We start from the raw sequence: 20,035 nt of genomic DNA on the forward strand, positions 1-20,035 counted from the left end.
GACATTACATGGAAGAAGTCCAAAATACATTGAGTAGCATGACACTCTTTTTATAAAGTTTAAAACCAATAAATTAGAAGTACTTTTTAGGAATCCTCGTAGATGCTATAAATCTATGAAACAAAGAAAGCAAGTCAATGATAAGCTGAGGGCTGAGGACATTGATCACCATGGGTGAGAGCAGGCAGGGATTGGAATGGGGGTGAGGACATAGGGTTAGACGTAGTCAAGGACCTAGCTTTTACTTTGAAAGTTGGGTTTATGTTGCATGTTATTAAAAATATCTGTACACTGAACTAAATAAATGAAAGTGTGTCCTGAACCGAAATTATAATTAATTTAGTTATGTTATGTGTACTCGAGGCCAATAAAAAGGAAGGAAAGAAAGAAGAAGGAAGGAAGGAAGGAGGAAGGAAGGAAGGAAGGGAAGGAGGGAGGGAAGGGAGGGAGGGAAAGAAAGAGGGAGGGAAGAGAGGGAGAGAAGAAGGAAGGAAGGAAACATGCAATACAAATTGGGGGAAAAAAAGGGGGGAAGGAGAGAGGGAGGGAGATGGGTATCCCCAGAAGAGCCTTCTGAGACAGGTAGCTGGCAAGCCATGAAAGCTGTGTTTTTCATTCAATTAAAAATTTTCTTGTTGATTATTATTATATTACCATAACCTAATGAGTAAGGAACACATAATATGTTCAGGCAGTGTGCCAAATGCTTTGCATCCTTTATCTCTGTGACTTCTCCCTATGAAACCACTCCCTATATGAACCTCCCTATGATGGAGCTTTATCCCCATTTCTCATTTGAGACAACTGAGGCTCAGAAAGGTTGTGACTTGCCCAAGAGCACTCTCATATATACAGAGTATCTTCTGTAATATACATTATTTCACCCATTATTTCAGTTTCTTGGCTTCTGGGACACCGTACTCTGCGGTTTCCAAGCCTCCTTTGTGGTTGTTCCTTCTCAGTCCCATATATTGACTGCTTCTTTGTATCCTGATCTCCATGGGTTCACATGTCCCTCAGCCCTCATCTTCTCTGCACAGACATCCTAGGTCATCTCCTCTAATCACATGACTTTAAATGCCCTCCACACCTGGATGGGTGTGTTTGTCTAACTGCCTGCTCAACACACCGTCCAGCTGCCTAAGGGATCTCTCAAACTTAATAAGGTCAAATCTGGACTCAATTTCCCTCTCAGACCTACTCCAACTCATCTTCTCTGCTCAGCAATGATGTCACCATTGATCCTATTGCTCAGCCCCAAACCTGGTTGTTATCTTTCTTGCCTATTTTTCCTCATAGCCGAGTGCCCCACCCATCATCAAATCCTGTCAATGCTTTTCTCTGCAACTGCATCTAAGTCAATGACTTCCTAGACCCTGTCTGCACATCTGTAGGGAAACTGTCACAGTGGCTCACCTGCATTATTGTAATAGATCTGCACCTGGACAATGGCTTCCTTCATTTTTCATAAACTCACTAAACTCCTTCTTTCTCTTCTGATTCTTTTCTCTGGCTCTCAGTCCCACCTGGAAATGCTTTCATAAACCCCCTTATCTAAAATATGCATGCAACCCTGCAATTCTCTATTCCCTTATCCTGCTTTATTTTTCTTTATGACTTTTCACAGAACTTCAAACTAGACTGTTTATTGCTTGCTGGTTAACTGTGTTTCTCTCCAAATGAAATGTTAAGTTCCATGAGGGCAGGAAATTCACCTGTCACATTCTCTGTGCTACCTCTAGTGACTGGCAAATTGTCCAGGACCCTTTTATTCTGGATTAGGAATAAATGAATGAATGGCCTCACAAAAACTTGGACAGAAAGCTTTTCTTATTACCTTCATTTTACAAGTGAAAAACAGAGACATAGGGAGTTGTAGCAACTTTGTGAAAGATGAATAGCCAGTAAGACATGGAACCAAGACTCAGATCCAAGCAACTTGACCCCTGAGTTCATGGACTTAATTACTCTGTTATATTTCTTCTTGAACTGGCTAGGAAAGTACCATCCCTGGAGGCCTACATGGGGGACCCGTTTTAATGGATAGAGGAGAACCATATGCATTTAAAATATTACTTTTGGCTTCAGAGTTGCCTGCCAGGACCTGACCAAAATATTTGAAATATGTCTCCCTACGAATTCTTACTGTTAATTTCCTTAGCAAACCCTTATAGAGAGAAACAATGTGAATAATGATCTGAATTCTTTCAGATTTTGAAAACGTGGCTTTAAATCGATCAGGTTTTAGCTGATTTGTCATTTATCAGTGACTGTGAGATTTGCCACAATATTATTTAGTGAAATAGTGAGACCATATGCATGAATGGACAGGTATGGCAGATAGAGACACACCAAGAGGCAGCTGAGGTGGCTTCCAATCATTGTATTCTTTGATAAAAAATAAATACAAATGTATCTTTTCTGTCTTTAAAAGTAATACATGTTAATTTTTGAAAAATTGGAAAAAAAATGTGTATAGATGATAATTGTATTTTAGAAGGAAGCACTGTTACCTGAGTGTATATATGAATAAACCTCACCACATTGACCTCAGTGATATATATAGCTTTGTGTCTTGCTTTTCTCACTTTATGTCAATCATAACCACTTTCTTATATGAGTAAATACTCCTTGATAGTATGATTTTTTGTTTGTTTGTTTATTTTGGCTGTGTTTGGTCTTTGTTGCTGCGTGCGGGCTTTCTCTAGTTGCGGCGAGCGGGGACTACTGTTGGTTGCAGTGCATGGGCTTCTCATTGCAGTGGCTTCTCTTGTTGCAGAGCACGGTCTCTAGGCACGTGGGCTTCAGTAGTTGTGGCACGTGGGCTCAGTAGTTGTGGCACATGGGCTTCATTTCTCCACAGCGTGTGGGATCTTCCTAGACTAGGGCTTGAACCCATGTCCCCTTCATTGGCAGGCGGATTCTTAACCACTGTGCCATCAGGGAAGCCCCGATAGTATGATTTTTAATGGATGCATACTTTCTTGCAATAAAATGTCCCATTACTTTATGTATCCATTTACCCAGTTTTGGCAATTGAGGAAGCTGGCTCTTTGTGTGTGTGAAGAACATTGCAAAGAACAGCTTTATACATAAATCTTTTCTTGTATCTCTGATTATTTCCTGTTACAAAAAGGTGATTACAAGAGACTAAAAGGAGGCTCACAGGAATGAAATCAGAGTTACTTAAAAGCTTGGATCATTGGTGTGAACGCTATTTCTTCTTTTCACCTCAGAGGGAAAAGGTGTTGAGTGTTCTATAAATGTTTGTCTTTTGCTATATATTTTCTAACTTGTCAACAAATTGCCTTCTAGCAGGGGAAAATCTAGTGGCCGTTTCAGAGTAAAACTCTGAATCTATGGATTGACACACATTTATCCTTTAACTGGGCATTTGTCTAATGGTCCATAAACGCAGTCCAGTCACCAAGACCCTTTGTCTGTGACCAATTTTCATTGGTCCTTGATAAAAGGAGAAAAACGAAGCCAAAGTAATATATATTCCAAAGAGCCAAATATATTCCCTACTTGGAAATTATGGTGATAGGAGGTGCCTTGTTGTGTGTTGTTAATGCCTAACTTGGCAAAATACAAAAATTGTCATCCCTCAAAAACTTTTCATGAAATTTTACAGGCCTATGAAATGCCCAGATCTAGAAGCAGCTGACCCACATAGAATGAATAGGAAGTGATTCAATTGTGTCCTGTGCTACTGCTGCTGTTTGGGGACTTTTGATGATGTTACACAGGAAGTATCATCACAGTGTCTAATGGCTAATGTGGCTCAAGCAGAAAGTGACTCTTACTGTGAAAGGGACTTCCAACGCTCCCTTTATCACCACAGCAACCAGAGTCTGTTGATGACAACAGAGGCTATAGGCAGAGCAGCACATGCAGGTTACAGGGAAATCTGCCAGATCAGGCATCAGATTAAAGTCACTTGTAAGTTAAAGAGTTAAACAGGCAGCCGGTATTTTGCCAAGCATATTGGAAGGAAGTAGAGCAAGCTAAATTTAAATTTAGTTTTGACCATTTGCAGATGTAAGGATAAGAACTCAGAAGTGTGGGTCATGAAATGAGAAAACCCTGCCAGAATCCTAACACTGTGGGTTGAGAATGAATGGGGGGAGGGCCACAGAGAGCACACTTGAACTTGACCTTGAACCTGAGCCCAAAGAAAACACAAGCAGTGATGTCAGACGAGGGTTCCCTGCAGCTCTTTAGGGAGAACAGAGAAGTTGGTTACAAAACTCAGTTCAGCAGATAATAATTGTTTATTTTTAGGCCTAAGCTAATTGTGTAGGAAAATGAAGAGGGGCCAGTTTTGAGCATCAAGTCTCCCATTCCTTATAATTGTTTATAATGTATGAGGCCTACGACAAACTACTGGAGATCTACAAACTCTTTTTTTTTTTTTTTTTTACATCTTTATTGGGGTATAATTGCTTTACAATAGTGTGTTAGTTTCTGCTTTATAACAAAGTGAATCAGTTATACATATACACATATTCCCATATCTCTTCCCTCTTGCATCTCCCTCCCTCCCACCCTCCCTATCCCACACATCCAGGTGGTCACAAAGCACCGAGCTGATCTCCCTGTGCTATGAGGCTGCTTCCCACTAGCTATCTATTTTATGTTTGGTAGTGTATATATGTCCATGCCACTCTCTCACTTTGTCACAGCTTACCTTTCCCCTTCCCCATATCCTCAAGTCCATTCTCTAGTAGGTCTGTGTCTTTATTCCCGTCTTACCCCTAGATTCTTCATGACATTTTTTTTCTTATATTCCATATATATGTGTTAGCATACGGTATTTGTCTTTCTCTTTCTGACTTACTTCACTCTGTATGACAGACTCTATGTCCATCCACCTCACTACAAATAACTCAATTTCATTTCTTTTTATGGCTGAGTAATATTCCATTGTATATATGTGCCACATCTTCTTTATCCATTCATCCAATGATGGACACTTAGGTTGTTTCCATCTCCTGGCTATTGTAAATAGAGCTGCAATGAACATTTTAGTACATGACTCTTTTTGAATTATGGTTTTCTCAGGGTATATGCCCAGTAGTGGGATTGCTGGGTCATATGGTAGTTCTATTTGTAGTTTTTTAAGGAACCTCCATACTGTTCTCCATAGTGGCTGTACCAATTCACATTCCCACCAGCAGTGCAAGAGTGTTCCCTTTTCTCCACACCCTCTCCAACATTTATTGTTTCTAGATTTTTTGATTATGGCCATTCTGACCGGTGTGAGATGATATCTCATTGTAGTTTTGATTTGCATTTCTCTAATGATTAATGATGTTGAGCATTCTTTCATGTGTTTGTTGACAATCTGTATATCTTCTTTGGAGAAATGTCTATTTAGGTCTTCTGCCCATTTTTGGATTGGGTGGTTTGTTTTTTTGTTATTAAGCTGTATGAGCTGCTTATAAATTTTGGAGATTAATCCTTTGTCAGTTGCTTCATTTGCAAATATTTTCTCCCATTCTGAGGACTGTCTTTTGGTCTTGTTTATGGTTTCCTTTGCTGTGCAAAGCTTTGTAGTTTCATTAGGTCCCATTTGTTTATTTTTGTTTTTATTTCCATTTCCCTAGGAGGTGTATCTAAAAGGATCTTGCTGTGATTTATGTCATAGTAGGGGACTTTAACACCCCACTTTCACCAATGGACAGATCATCCAAAATGAAAATAAATAAAGAAACACAAGCTTCAAATGATACATTAAACAAGATGGACTTAATTGATATTTATAGGACATTCCACCCCAAAACAACAGAATACACATTTTTCTCAAGTGCTCATGGAACATTCCCCAGGATAGATCATGTCTTGGGTCACAAATCAAGCCTTGGTAAATTTAAGAAAATTGAAATTGTATCAAGTATCTTTTCCAACCAAACTCTTAACAGCAGTACCAAAATCCAGAAAGTTCTGAAAACCACATTCCTTACTAAGTCTGTGGCCGACTTATTTGATAACAGATCCTGACCTGAAGGGAAGTGAGGCTATTTATAATCCTGATCACAGCCCTCTTTGTGTGAATATTCATCTTTCGCAGCAGAAATATTCATGTGTTTAATTATAGGTTGCTGCCTCAGATCCTGCTGTGGCTAAGTCATATACAGATTATTCTTCTAAAATCTAAGAAGTTTTGAATTATGAAGTCATCTGCCCCAAAGGTTTCAGCCAAGAGATTATGGATTTGTATATTAGTATACAGATCCTATGGGTATGCCCTATAGTCTATCAAATTCTAACAGACTTCAAGCAATTAAATATTAGAGAAATAGATTAAATATAGATGTATTTACCACTCTACTAGCCTAATGTTCTCCATCTTTCCTCCTCAAAAATCCCCATTTTGAATATTGGTATCTATTATCTCCATACAAGTTTTTTTGCTAACATATGTTAATTTAAATACCACAGATATTTTATTATTATATACATATATGCATTTATTTGCATACATAAGTATATTTGTTTACATTTATATATTGATATGACTCCATAAATATAATTTTACTTGTGGCATTCTTTACATGTTTCTATTAAATATTATAAATAAATCATTCTGCAATTATTTTCACTTTTTACAATAACTTTTTTTTACAATAAAAATCTTTTTATGTGCTTACTGTTTATTCATACATCTCCTTTGGTGAAGTATCTCTTCAAATGTTTTTTCATTAATTTGTTTGTTTTCTTGTTGTTGAGGGATAAGACTTCTTTATGTAATCTGCATTAAGTTCCTTGTCAGATATATTTTTTGCAAATATTTTCTCCTGGTGTGTGGCATAGCTTTTTATTTTTTTTTACAGTGTCTTCCAAAGAGCAAAGGTTATTGATTTTGATTAAGACATTCTTAATTTTTTCTTGCATGGCTTGTGCTCTTCTATTTAAGAAATCATTGTCTAAATCATTGTTACAAAGATTTTCTCCTAGGCTTTCTTCAAGATACTTAACAGTTGCAGCTCTCACATTTCAGTCTATAATCTAGTTAATTTTTTGTATGGTGTAAGATGTGTCAATGTTAATTTTTTTGTACAGATAATCTAGTTATTCATATTGTTGAAAAACAATCAATTCCTCATTGAATAATCTTAGCATCTTTGGCAAAATATAATCATCTAAGTGTGGGTCTATTTTTGGACTCAATCCCATTTAAGTCATTTATATACAGATTCTGATAGCAATATCACATCATCTTTATTATTGAACTTTCATGGAATGTGTTGAAATCAGGAAGTTTAATACTTTACACATGTTCTTTTTTTAAATTAATTTTATTTTATTTGACCCAATAAAGTATTTTGCTTAACTCGATATATCCAAAATATTATCATTTTGACATGTAATCAATGTAAAAATTATTGAGACATCTTTTTTTTTGTACTGTCTTCAAAATATGGAGTGTAATTTATACTCACACCACCTGGAAATGTGGACCAGCCAAATTTCAGGTGTCAACAGCCACATATCTGATAATGCAGGTCTGGAATTACAACTTTTTAGAAGGCAACATTTCCAAGTTCTGTTCTTCTGTAAAATATCTAATTTAAACTCAACAAAACAAGATGCCTTTTCTTGATGTCCAAAGTATTTTCTATTCCCTGTAGAAAACTTGGAAAATACAGAAAATTACAGAGAAGAAAAAGAACTCCCCAGTATTCCATGTTTTTCTCCTCAGTGTAACTAAAAATATATAGATTTGAAAAATTAGAAGCATTGTGTTAGTACTATTTTGTAATTTTCTGGCTCAGAAACTTAGCCCTCCCCTGAAGTTTTCAGGTTGTCCCATGTATGTTAGTTTGCTCTCTAAGTAGATTTTAAATCTTAGAAGACAAAGACCATGTTTCACACCATTTCTATGTACCCCGGAGAATATGAAAGAGAACATGAAACTCAATCAATAATCAGTTGAAATGACTGAAAAAAATGTTAATTAATCAACAAATATTGAGTGGCAGTGGCTTCTCTGACCTTTTAGTTAGCAATAAACTGGATTTGAGAGTTGGACAAACCCAACAGAAACACCTCACTTTAGTCTGGAATTGCCCTCTGAACTTGAAGACAAGATCTTGCTACTTGCTAGTGGCTAAATATGAGGTGATCCGTTAAAGCTCCCTCAGCCTTGTTTTTTCCAGAGGTATAAATGAGAAATATGTGCTTGCTGACCTTATTAATTCTCTCAACTCTCCCAGGGTCATGTGAAACCCAAATGACATCATGTTCTAATGACACCATACATACAACAGCACTCTGCAAAATAAGGAAGTGTGTTGTCATTCCTCTTTCTAACCTTGCTACGCTGTATGAACTGTGCTCCGAATATGCTTAAAATTTGTCTCCAGTCATTGATTGCATCCACTTCTTGGTAACACTCTCTAAGGTTATAGACATTGAATGATTAGTATTTGTATTCGTTTTAAATCATTACTTTTTTTTAAAAGACCTTTATTGGAGTATAATTTCTTCATGATACTGTGTAAGTTTTGTTGTACAACAAAGTGAATCATTCATATGAATACATATGTCCCCATATCCCCTCCCTATTGAGCCGCCTTCCCACTCAGCCATAAAAAGAAATGAAATTGAGTTATTTGTAATGAGGTGGCTGGAACTGGAGTCTGTCATACAGAGTGAAGTAAGCCAGAAAGATCAAAACAAATACCGTATGCTAACACATAGATATGGAAACTAAAAAATAAAATAAAAATAAAAAAATAAATCATTACTTTTTAATAATATGTAGCTTCTCCTAGAATTTTAACCATATTTATACCAATTTTTAAATTTTTAATAATTGCAGCTCACTTCTGTTCCTTAGCTCCCTTTAATTATGACTTTCTTATTCAATTTTTTTAACATCTTTATTGGAGCATAATTGCTTTACAATGTTGTTAGTTTCTGCTGTATAACAAAGTGAATCCACTATATGTATACATATATGCGCATATCCCCTACCTCTTGCATCTCTCTCCCACCCTCCCTATCCCACCCCTCTAGGTGGTCACAAAGCACTGAGCTGATCTCCCTGTGCAATATGCCTGCTTCCCACTGGCTATCTATTTTACATTTGGTAGTATATATATGTCAATGCTACTCTCTCACTTCGTCCCAGCTTCCCTTAAAGCCCGCCCCGTGTCCTCAAGTCCATTCTCTTCATCTGCGCCTTTATTCATGTCTTGCCCCTAGGTGCATCACAACCATCTTTTTAAAAATTTCATATATAGCTGTTAACATATTATATTTGTTTTTCTCTTTCTGACTTAACTTCACTCTGTATGACAGACTCTAGTTCCATCCACCTCACTACAGAAAACTCAGTTTCATTTCTTTTTATAGCTGAGTAATATTCCATTTTGTGTGTATATATATATATATATATATATATATATATCACATTCTTTATCCATTCATCTGTCAATAGAAACTTAGTTTGCTTCAATGTCCTGGCTACTGTAAATAGTGCTGCAGTGAACATTACGGTACATGACTCTTTGAATTAGGTTCTTTCAGGGTATATGCCCAGTAGTGGGATTTTTGGGTCATATGGTAGCTCTATTTTTAGTTTTTTAAGGAACCTCCATACTGTTCTCCATAATGGCTGTATCAATTTACATTCCCACCAACAGTGCAAGAGGGTTTCCTGTTCTCCACATCCTCTCCAGAATTTATTGTTTGTAGATTTTTTGATGGTGGCCATTCTGAATGATGTGAGGTGATACCTGATTGTAGTTTTGATTTGCATTTCTCTAATGATTAGTAATGTTGAACATCCTTTAATGTGTTTGATGGCAATCTGTAAACCTTTGGAGAAATGTCTATTTAGGTCTTCTGCCCATTTTGGATTGGGTTGTTTGTTTTTGTGATATTGAGCTGCATAAGATGCTTGTATATTTTGTAGAGTAAACCTTGGTCAGTTGCTTCGTTTGCAAATATTTTCTCTGATTCTGAGGGTTGTCTTTTCATCTTGTTTATGGTCTCCTTTGCCATTTCTCTAGAAGGTGGGTCACAAAGGCTCTTGCTGTGATTTATGTCATAGAGTGTTCTGCCTATGTTTTCCTCTAAGAATTTTATTGTGTCTGGCCTTACATTTAGGTCTTTAAACCATTTTGAGTTTATTTTTGTGTATTGTGTTAGGGTGTGTTCTAATTTCAGTCTTTTACATGTAGCTGTCCATTTTCCCCAGCACCACTTATTGAAGAGTCTGTCTTTTCTCCATTGTATATTCTTGCCTCCTTTATCAAAGATAAGGTGACCATATGTGCATGTATTTATCTCTGAGCTATCTACCCTTTTCCACTGATCTATGTTTCTGTTTTTGTGCCAGTACCATACTGTCTTGATTACTGAAGCTTTGTAGTACAGTCTGAAGTCCAGGAGCCTGATTCTTCCAGCTCCGTTTTTCTTTCTCAAGATTGCTTTGGCTATTCGGGGTCTTTTGTGTTTCCATATAAATTGTCCAATTTTTTTGTCTAGTTTTGTGAGAAATGCCATTGGCAGTTTGATAGGGATTGCACTGAATCTGTAGTTTGCTTTGGGTAGTATAGTCATTTTCCCAATGTTGATTATTCCAATCCAAGAACATGGTATATCTCTCTATCTTTTTGTATCATCTTTAATTTCTTTCATCAGTGTCTTATAGTTTTCTGCATACGGGTCTTTTGTCTCCTTAGGTAGGTTTATTCCTAGGTATTTTATTCTTTTTGTTGCAATGGTAAATGGGAGTGTTTCCTTAATTTCTCTTTCAGATTTTTCATCATTAGTGTATAGGAATGCATGAGATTTCTGTGCATTAATTTTGTATCCTGCTACTTTATCAAATTCATTGATTAGCTCTAGTAGTTTTCTGGTAACATCTTTAGGATTCTCTGTGTATAGTATCATGTAATGTGCAAACAGTTACAGCTTTACTTCTTTTCTGATTTCATTTCCTTTTATTTATTTTTCTTCTCTGATTGCTGTGACTAAAACTTCCACAACTATGTTGAATAATAGAGGTGAGAATGGACACCCTTGTCTTGTTCCTGATCTTAGTGGAAATTATTTTAGTTTTTCACCATTGAGAACGATGTTGGCTGTGAATTTGTCATATATGGCCTTTATTATGTTGAGGTAGGTTCCCTCTATACCCACTTTCTGGAGAGTTTTATCATAAATGGGTGTTGAATTTTTCTGCATCTATTGAGACTATCATATGGTTTTTATCCTTCAATTTGTTAATATGGTGTATCACGTTGTTTTGCATATATTGAAGGATCCCTGCATTCCTGGGATAAAGCTCACTTGAGCATGGTGTATGTTCCTTTTAATGTGTTGTTGGATTCTCTTTGCTAGTATTTTCTTGAGGATTTTTGCATCTATGTTCATCAGTGATATTGGCCTGTAGTTTTTTTGTGACATCTTTGTCTGGTTTTGGTATCAGGGTGATGATAGCCTTGTAGAATGAGTTTGGTAGTGTTCCTTCGTCTACTATACTTTGGAAGAGTTTGACGAGGATAGGTGTTAGGTCTTCCCTAAATGTTTGATAGAATTCACCTGTGAAGCCATCTGGTCCTGGGCTTTTGTTTGTTGGAAGATTTTTAATCACAGTTTCAATTTCAGTCCTTGTGATTGGTCTGTTCATATTTTCTATTTCTTCCTGGTTCAGTCTTGGAATGTTGTACTTTTTTAAGTATTGTCCGTTTCTTCCAGGTTATCCATTTTATTGGCATATAGTTGCTTGTAGTAATCTCTCATGATCTTTGTATTTCTGCAGTGGCAGTTGTTACTTCTTTTTCATTGGAGGATGGACTTGAGGATATGGGGAGGGGGAAGGGTGAGCTGTGACCGGGCGAGAGAGAGTCATGGACATATACACACTAACAAACGTAAGGTCGATAGATAGTGGGAAGCAGCCGCATGGCACAGGGATATCGGCTCGGTGCTTTGTGACTGCCTGGAGGGGTGGGATAAGGATGGTGGGAGTGAGGGAGACGCAAGAGGGAAGAAATATGGGAACATATGTATATGTATAACTGATTCACTTTGTTATAAAGCAGAAACTAACACACCATTGTAAAGCAATTATACCCCAATAAAGATGGTAAAAAAAATAATTCTGTTGGTTTGAGTCTTCTTCCTTTTTTCTTGATGAGTCTGGCTAATGGTTTGTCTATCTTCTCAGAGAACCAGCTTTTAGACTTATTGATCTTTGCTATTGATTCCTTCATTTCTTGCTTTTCTTTTCTTTTCTTTTTTTTCTTTTGGCTGCATTTTTTCTTCATTGCTGCACATGGGCTTTCTCTAGTTGTAGTGAGAGGGAGCTACTCTTCATTGTGGTGCACGGGCTTCTCATTTCAGTGGCTTCTCTTGTTGCGGAGCATGGGCTCTAGGCGTGGGCTTCAGTAGTTGTGGGACATGGGCTTAGCTGCTCCATGGCATGTGGGATCATCCTGGAGCAGTGATTGAACCCATGTCTCCCACACTGGCAGGAGGATTCTTAGTCACTGTGCCACCAGGGAAGTCCCTTGTCATTTATTTCTGATCTGATCTTTATGATTTCTTTTCTTCTTCTAACTCTTTTTGTTCTTCTTCTTCTTCTTTCTCTAATTGGTTTAGGTGTAAGTTTAGGTTGTTTACTTGAGATTTTTCTTGTTTCTTGAGGTAAGATTTTATGCTATAAAATTCCCTCTTAGAACTGTTTTTGCTGCATCCCATAGGTTTTGGGCCATTGTGTTTTCATTGTCATTTGTTTCTAGGTATTTTATGATTTCCTCTTTGATTTCTTCAGTGATGTCTTGGTTATTTATTAGCGTATTCTTTAGCCTCCATGTGTTTGTATTTTTTACAGTTTTTTTCCTGTAATTGATATCTAGTCTCATAGTGTTATGGTTGGAAAAGATACTTGATACAATTTCAATTTTCTTAAATTTACTGAGGCTTGATTTGTGACCCAAGATATGATCTATCCTGGAGAATGTTCCATGAGCACTTGAGAAGAAAGTGTATTCTGTTGGCTTTGGATGGAATGTCCTATAAATATCAATTAAGTCTATCTGGTCTAATGTGTCATTTAAAGCTTGAGTTTCCTTATTTATTTTCATTTTGGTTGATCTGTCCATTGGTGAAAGAGGTGTGTTAAAGTCCCCTACTATCATTGTGTTACTGTCAATTTCCCCTTTCATGGCTGTTAACATTTGCCGTATGTATTAAGGTGCTCCTATGTTGGGTGCATAAATACTTACAATTGTTATATCTTCTACTTCTTGTATTGATCCCTTGATCATTATGTACTGTCCTTCTTAGTCTCTAGTAATAGTCTTTATTTTAAAGTCTATTTTGTCTCCTATGTACTGCTACTCCAGCTTTCTTTTGATTTCTATTTGTATGGAATATTTTTCCCATCCCCTCACTTTCAGTCTGTGTATGTCTCTAGTTCTGAAGTGGGTCTCTTGTAGACAGTATATATATGGGTCCTGTTTATGTATCCATTCAACTGGTCTGTGAATTTTGGTTGGAGCATTTAATCCATTTACATTTAAGGTAATTATCAATATGCATGTTCCTATTACCATTTTCTTAATTGTTTTGGATTTGTTTTTGTAGGTATTTTCCTTCTCTTGTGTTTCTTGCCTAGAGAAGTTCCTTTAGCATTTTTTGTAAAGCAGGTTTGGTGGTGCTGAATTCTCTTAGCTTTTGCTGCTCTGTAAATTTTAATTTCTCCATCGAATCTGAATGAGATCCTTGCTGGGTAGAGTAATCTTGGTTGTAGGTTTTTCCCTTTCATCACTTTAAATATGTCCTGCTACTCCTTTCTGGCTTAAAGAGCTTCTGCTGAAAGATCAGCTGTTAACCTTATGGGGATTCCCTTTTATGTTATTTGTCGTTTTTCCCTTGCTGCTTTTAATATTTTTTCTTTGTATTTAATTTTTGATAGTTTGATAATATGTGTCTTGGCATGTTTCTCCCTGGATTTATCCTGTATGGGACTCTCTGCACTTGGATTTATCCTGTATGAGACTCTCCAAGTCTCTGCGTTTCTTGGACTTGACTCTTTCTTTTCCCATGTTATGGAAGTTTTCGACTATAATCTCTTCAAATATTTGCTCAGACGCTTTCTTTTTCTCTTTTTCTTCTGGGACCCCTATAATTTGTATGTTGGTGCATTTAATGTTGTCCCAGAGGTCTCTGAGACTGTCCTCAATTCTTTTCATTCTTTTTTCTTGATTCTGCTCTGTGGTAGTTATTTCCACTATTTTATCTTCCAGGTCACTTGTCCATTCCTCTGCCTCAGTGATTCTTCTATTGATTCCTTCTAGAGAAGTTTTAATTTCATTTCTTGTGTTGTTCATCAGTGTTTGTTTGTTCTTGAGTTCTTCTAGGTCCTTGTTAAATGTTTCTTTTATTTTCTCCATTCTATTTCCAAGATTTTGGATCATCTTTACTATCAATACCTTGAATTCTTTTTCAGGTAGCCTGACTATTTCTTCTTCATTTGTTTGGTCTGGTGGGTTTTTACCTTGTTCATTCATCCACTGCATGTTTCTTTGTCTTCTCAGTTTGTTTAACTTACTGTGCTTGGGGTCTCCTTTTCTCAGGCTGCAGGTTCATAATTCCCATTGTTTTTGGTGTCTGCTCCCCATGGGTGAGGTTGGTTCTGTGGCTTTTGTGGGTGTTGGCTTCCTGGTGTAGGGGCCTTGTGCCTGTGTCCTGGTGGGTGGGACTGGATCTTGTCCTTCAGGTGTGCAGGGCCTTATCCAGTGGTGTGTTTTGGGATGTCTGTGAACTTAGTAAGACTTTAGGCAGCCTCTCTGCTAATGTGCTGGGTTGTGTTCCTGTCTTGCTAGTTGTTTGGCATGGGGCATCCAGCACTGGAGCTTCCTCTCCATCAGGTGGATCCGGGTTTTAGTGATGAGACAAAGATCTCTGGGAGAGCTCTCGCTGATTGATATTATGTGGGGCTGGGAGGTCTCTGGTGGTCCAATGTCTTGAACTCGGCTCTCCCTCCTTGGAGTCTCAGGCCTGACACCCGGCCAGAGCACCAAGACCCTACCTGCCACACGGCTCGGAAGAAAAGGAAGAAAAAAATGAACAGATATAAACCCAAACCAAATGGTAAAAGCAAACTAAACAGACAAAATCATACAAAGAAACATACATGTACACACTCACTAAAAGAGAAAAAAGGAAAACAAATAAAAAATAATAAAATAAAGAAAAAGATAAAATGAACCAATAAACAAATCCACCAATGATAACAAGCACTACAAACTGAACTAAGATAAACATAAAGCCAGAAACAAATTAGATGCAGAAAGAAATCCCCAAGTCTATATTTGCTCTCAAAGTCCACCTCCTCCATTTTGGGAACACTCGTCTCTTCAGGTATTCCACAGTTGCAGGGTTTATCAAGTTGATTGTGGAGATTTAATCTGCCGCTCCTAAGGCTGCACAAATAATTTCCCTTTCTCTTCTTTGTTCACACAGCTCCTGGGGTTCAGCTTTGGTTTTGGCCCCACCTCTGCATATAGGTCACCCTCAGGCGTCTGTTCCCTGCCCAGACAGGAGGGGGTTAAAGCAGCAGCTGATTAAGGCTCTCTTGTTCACTCAGGCCAGGGATAGGGAGTGGAACAGTTGTCATAATTGGAATGCAGGGCTAGCCTGCAACAGCAGAGGCCAGCGTGACATTGCAATAGCCTTAGGCACTGTGTGTTCTCCCAGGGAAGTTGTTCCTGGATCATGGGACCCTGGCAGTGGTGGGCTGCACAGGCTCCCAGTGGGATGTGGGTAGTGACATGCATTTCCAAACAGGATTCTTGCGGCAGCAGCGGCAGCATTAGTGGTTCATGCCTGTCTCTGGGGTCTGAGCTGAGAGCCATGGTTCAAGCCATCTCTGGAGCTTGCTTAGGGGGTGCTCTGCATTCTGTGGGCACACGGAGCAGGAATGCCCTCTACTTGAGCACCCAAAAACAATGGTCTCTTGCCTCATAGGCAGTTCAAGGCTTTTCCCCAGACTCCCTCCTGACAGGCTGTGGTGCATTAGCCCCCTTCAGGCTGTGTTCACACAGCCAATCCCAGTCCTCTCCCTGGGATCTGACCTGCAAAGCCCAAACCTCAGCTCCCAGCCCCCACCCACCCCAGCGGGTGAGCAGAGAAGCATCTCAGGTTGGTGAGTGCTGGTCGGCCCTGATCCTCTGTGTAGGAATCTCTCCACTTTGCCCTCTTCAACCCCATTGCTGCACTTTCCTCCATGACTCTGAAGCTTCTCCGCCCACCACCACCCATTGCCCCAAGTGAAGGGTCTTCCTAGTGTCTAGAAACTTTTCCTCCTTCACAGTTCTCTCCCAGAGGTGCAGGTCCTTTCCCTATTCTTTTGTTTCTGTGTTTTTTCTTTTTTCTTTTGCCCTGTCCAGGTACGTGGGGATTTTCTTGACTTTTAGGAAGTCTGAGGTCTTCTGCCAGCTTTCAGTAGGTGTTCTGTAGGAGCTGTTCCACATGTAGATGTATTTTTGATGTATTTGTGGGGAGGAAGGTGATCTCCACGTCTTACTCCTCCACCATCTTGAAGGTTTCTCCTCTATGTGTTCTTCTTTTTAAAAATTATTTTGCTTATTCTAGGTTCTCTGCTTTTTCATATAAATTAAAAAAATGAGTTGGAAATTTTTTTTTTTTTTTTTTGCCGTACACGGGCCTCTCTCTGCTGTGGCCTCTCCCGTCGTGGAGCACAGGCTCTGGACGCACAGGCCCAGCAGCCATGGCCCACGGGCCCAGCCACTCTGCGGCATGTGGGATCCCCCCAGACTGGGGCACAAACCCGCGTTCCCCGCATCGGCAGGTGGACCCTCAACCACTGTACCACCAGGGAAGCCTGTAAAATTTTTAAAAAATAAAATAGCCTGAAAAGATTTGTATTGAGCTAGCATTGACAGCCTTGTATTTATTTAGGTCACCTTTAATTTCTCTTTGCAAAGTTTTATAGTTTTCAGTGTTTTGTTCCTGGTATGTATTCACTATTTATTCATAGTGTCTTGGTCTGTTGGAACTGCTATAACAGAATGTCATTGACTGAGTGGCTTATAAACAACAGAAATTTATTTCTCACAGTTCTAGAGGCTGGAAAGTCCAAGATCAAGGCACTGGCAGATTGTGTGTCTGGTGAGGTCCCACTTCCTGATTCACAGAAGACTGTCTTCTTGCTGTTTCTTAAACTTAATGAAGGGGGTGAGTGAGCTCTTTGGGGTCCCTTTTACCAGAATACTAACTCCATTCATGAGGACTACACTTTCAAGACCTAAGTACCTCCCCAAAGCCCCACCTCCTAATACCATCATATGGTGGGGCTAGGATTTCAACACATGAACTGGGGTAGGGAGGACATAAACATTCACTCCATATTACCTTCTATGCTGAAATATATTATATTCACTTCTTTTTCTTTTTGAAAATTCTGAACTGTATTTCTTTATGAAAAAAATCCTTCCATAATCAATTAGAAAACAATTGTTTTTTTAAATTCGAGTCTAGTTGCTTTACAATGTTGTTAGTTTCTGCTGCACAGCAAAGTGAATCAGTTATATATAAACATATATTCATTCTTTTTTAGATTTCCTTCCCATTCAGGTCACCACAGATCACTGAGTAGAGTTCCCAGTGCTACACAGTATGTTCTCATTAGTTATCTATTTTATACATAGTAGTGTACATATGTCAATCCCGATCTCCCAATTCATCCCCCACCCCATTCCCTGCTTGGTAGCTGTAAGTTTGTTCTCTGCATCTGTGTCTCTATTTCTGCTTTGCAAATAAGTTCATCTGTGCCATTTTTCTAGATTCCACATATAAACGATATTATACAATATTTTTTTTGCTCTTTCTGACTTTCTTCACTCAGTATGACAATCTCTAGGTCCATCCATGTCTCTGCAAAGGACACTACTTCATTCTTTTCTATGGCTGAGTAATATTCCATTTTATATATGTACCACATCTTCTTTATCCATTCCTCTGTCAATGGACATTTAGGTTGCTTCCATGTCCTGGCTATTGTAAATAGTGCTGCAATGGACATCAGGGTGCTCACAGTCATGCAGGAACTGTTAGGAGAAGTTGAGATTTTGAGAACAAATCTGTAGAACAAAATCTTGAGAAGAACCAGGTAAAGCACAGGGGGTGGGGTCCTTCAAGAATTTTAAAAACTACTGTATTGAAATGAAAGTTACGATAACAATACATTCCCATGAACAGTGTAGGAGGTTTCTCTCTCCAGCATTTATTGTTTGTAGGTATTTTGATGATGGCCATTCTGACCAGTGTGAGGTGATACCTCATTGTGGTTTTGATTTGCATTTCTCGAATAACTAGTGATGCTGAGCATATTTTCATGTGCTTTTTGGCTATCTGTATGTCTTCTTTGGTGAAATGTCTATTTAGGTCTTCTGCCCATTTTTTGATTGAGTTGTTTATTTTCTTGATATTGAGCTGCATGAACTCTTTGTATATTTTGGAGATTAATCCCTTGTCAGTTGCTTCGTTTGCAAAAATTGTTTTTTCCCATTCTGAGTGCTGTCTTTTTGTTTTGTTTATGGTTTCCTTTGCTGTGCAAAAGCCTTAAAGCTTCATTAGGTCCTATTTGTTTATTTTTGTTTTTAGTTTCATTACTCTAGGTAGTGGGTCAAAAAAGATCTTGCTGTGATTTATGTCAAAGAGTGTTCTGCCTATATTTCCCTCTAAGAGTTTTATAGTATCTGGTCTCACATTTAGATCTTTAATCCATTTTGGATTTATTTTTGATATGGTGTTAGACAGTGTTCTAATTTCATTCTTTTACATAGAGCTGTCCATTCCTAGCACCACTTACTGAAGAGACTATCTTTTCTCATTGTATATTCTTGCCTCCTTTGTCACAGATTAGGTGGCCAAAGGTGCATGTGTTTATCTCTGGACTTTCTATCCTGTTCCATTGATCTATACTTCTGTTTTTTTGCCAGTACAATACTGTTTTGATTACCTTAGCATTGTAGTATAGTCTGAAGTCAGGGAGCTTGATTCCTCCAGTTCCATTTTTCTTTCTCAAGATTGCTTTCACTATTCAAGGTCTTTTTTGTTTCCATACAAAATGTAAAATGCTTTGTTCTAATTCTGTGAAAAATGCCCTTGGTAATTTGATAGGGATTGCATTGAATCTGTAGATTGCTTTGGGCAGTGTATTTTCACAATATTGATTCTTCCAATCCAAGAACATGGTATGTCTCTCCATCTGTTTGTGTCATCTTTGATTTCTTTTCTCAATGTCATAGTTTTCTGAGTACAGGTCTTTTGCCTCTTTAGGAAGGTTTATTCTTAGGTATTTTATTCTTTTTGATGCAGTGGTAAATAGTCTTTTGCCTCTTTAGGAAGGTTTATTCTTAGGTATTTTATTCTTTTTGATGCAGTGGTAAATGGGACTGTTTCCTTAATCTCTCTTTCTGATCTTTCATTGTTAGTGTATAGGAATGCAATAGATTTCTGTGTACTAATTTTGTATCCTGCAACTTTACCAAATTCATTGATGAGCTCTAGTAGTTTTCTGGTGGCATTTCTAGGACTTTCTATGTATAGTATCATGTCATCTGCAAACAGTGACAGTTTTACTTCTTCTTTTCCAATTTGAATTCTTTTTATTTCTTTTTCTTCTCTGATAGCCATGGCTAGGTCTTCTGAAACTATGTTGAATAAAAGTGGCAAGAGTGGATATCCTTGATTTGTTCCTGATCTTAGAGGAAATGCTTTCAGCTTTTCACCACTAAGTATGATGTTAGCTGTAGGTTTGTCATAGATGGCCTTTATTATGTTGAGGTAGGTTCCCTCTAGGCCCACTTTCTGGAGAGTTTTTTAATCAAAAATGGGTGTTGAATTTTGTCAGAAGCTTTTTCTGCATCTATTGAGATGATCATATGGTTTTTATTCTTTGATTTGTTATTATGGTGTATCACATTGTTTGATTTGCATAGTTTGAAGAATACTTGCATCCCTGGGATAAAGCCCACTTGATCAG

Source organism: Phocoena phocoena, chromosome 2, assembly GCF_963924675.1.
Source record: "Phocoena phocoena chromosome 2, mPhoPho1.1, whole genome shotgun sequence".
NCBI classification, from domain to species: domain Eukaryota; kingdom Metazoa; phylum Chordata; class Mammalia; order Artiodactyla; family Phocoenidae; genus Phocoena; species Phocoena phocoena.